The sequence below is a fragment of the Talpa occidentalis genome, unplaced genomic scaffold (assembly GCF_014898055.3).
Source record: "Talpa occidentalis isolate TD23 unplaced genomic scaffold, MPIMG_talOcc4v2.1 talOcc4.19, whole genome shotgun sequence".
Taxonomy (NCBI): domain Eukaryota; kingdom Metazoa; phylum Chordata; class Mammalia; order Eulipotyphla; family Talpidae; genus Talpa; species Talpa occidentalis.
In genome coordinates, this window is record NW_023601962.1 from 1,067,957 (window position 1) to 1,069,715 (window position 1,759).

General features: G+C 40.4%; 1 pseudogene; it reads left to right on the forward strand.

Moving 5' to 3' along the window:
• The first annotated feature begins 331 nt into the window (after positions 1 to 331).
• LOC119250980 (NEDD4-binding protein 2-like 1) lies at positions 332 to 1,530 on the forward strand (annotated as a pseudogene).
• Positions 1,531 to 1,759: the final 229 nt, after the last annotated feature.

Sequence of the window (1,759 nt, forward strand, 5' to 3'; positions counted from 1 at the left end):
GATTTTGTAAGTTAGAAACTGACGCTTGGGCCTCCCTGGTGGTGCAAGGGATTAAGTCTCAGCACTATGAAGCTATTGGCAGCTACTGCAGCCTGAGTTCCATCCGTGGCCAGGGAGCTACCCACATGGCGCAGCAGAACTCCCCTGTCTTGCACTCAATACATCTGTTCTGCCCCCACTCTGTCTCTGCTGAATCCTCTCACCCCCACCCCAAACCTCTGGCCTACACCCCAACCTTTGTATACATAAATAAATATTTTTGAAAATAATAAAAATTAAAACTGACCCTTATTTTATCTGCAGTTGGCTGCATGTCAACCATCTCCATAGTATGAAGGTAAATTTCAAAATACATCAGACTGACAAAATTTACAGGGAGGGAGAAAGTTCTTATATCACAAAATATTATCTTGCCACTTAAGCAAATAAACGAACAAAGAAAGAAAGAACAGGGGGAAAGCTGTTAATATAATGAGAAAAGTTTTAGCTCCCATCATCAAACAACATAAATGACACACCTTGAAAATGAAAAAGCAGGAGCAGAAAAATAAAATAGAATTAAGGAATTCAGAGGAAACACTGACAATAGAGGGAGCATCAACCAAATTAAAATTTAAGCAATAATAACAACTGAAAATATCAATAGATACAGAGAAGGCATTTCATAAGATTCAGTACCCATCTATGATAAAAACTCTAACTAAGACATGGGAAAAGAAGAAACTTACTTCAATATTATAAAGACCCAATCACATGGCTAGAGAGCCACAAAAACAACAGCTTTGGCCAAGACCCTGACTTAGGGAAAGAAGACCTGGGCTATGGCAGCCAACCCTACCCCATGGAGGAGGGTTTTCTTGAATCCATTGGAGGCTGAGCCTCCATCAGAAGCAGAAGCATCAGCCTTGGTGGACCATCAGGCACCCTCCCCACTGCCCCAACCACAACCATCACCATCACCACCACGTAGGAGACTGCTTTAGAAAACATCTCACCTCTTGCAAGGCCTCCCAGGCTCAGGGAAAAACTACACTGGCCAGGCAATTAGAACAGGACTCTCCCAGGGCCCTGATTTTCAGCACAGATGATTTTTCCTTCAGGGAAGATGGTGCCTACCAGTACAATTCTGAGCAAGAAAAGCAGTGAAATTTGGTATACTCCCTATGTTTATTGATAATACCAACCTCCATGCCTGGGAAATGAAGCCCTATGCAGTTATGGCACTTGAAAATAACTTGAAGTTACATTGCCAGAACCTGACATTCACTATAAATTCAACATTCATGAAGTTCCAAGAAAAAAATACACCAAATGAAATAACAGTATGAATATGATGTTACATTTCACAGTATGCTTCATGCAAGAATACCAAGCATATTGAACAGAAGCCAGGACAGGAATAATGCATCACCTTCCAACAGTGCAGGATATGGAATAGCTACACAGTCTCCAAAACATGGTAGCTTCTCAAATGAGAGCTTCTTTAATAGAAGGGGTGGTGGTCACCATATTAGAGGCATTTCTTACTGACATTCAAAATCTTCCTAAGTGAGTTTGTACTTCAATTTTTAGTATTTGTTAAAGCTTTAATTCCAGTATAAATAGTCAGACCTGAAGGTTTGAGAAGTCATTATAGTCATCTTCAGCAAGTATTTGTTCATGTGCATTGTCTGAACCAGGGAATTCTGCAGATTTGATTGAACAAAATTACTTTCTCTGGGGAAAGAATTTGAACCTGAAACCTGAAAACATACCCAAG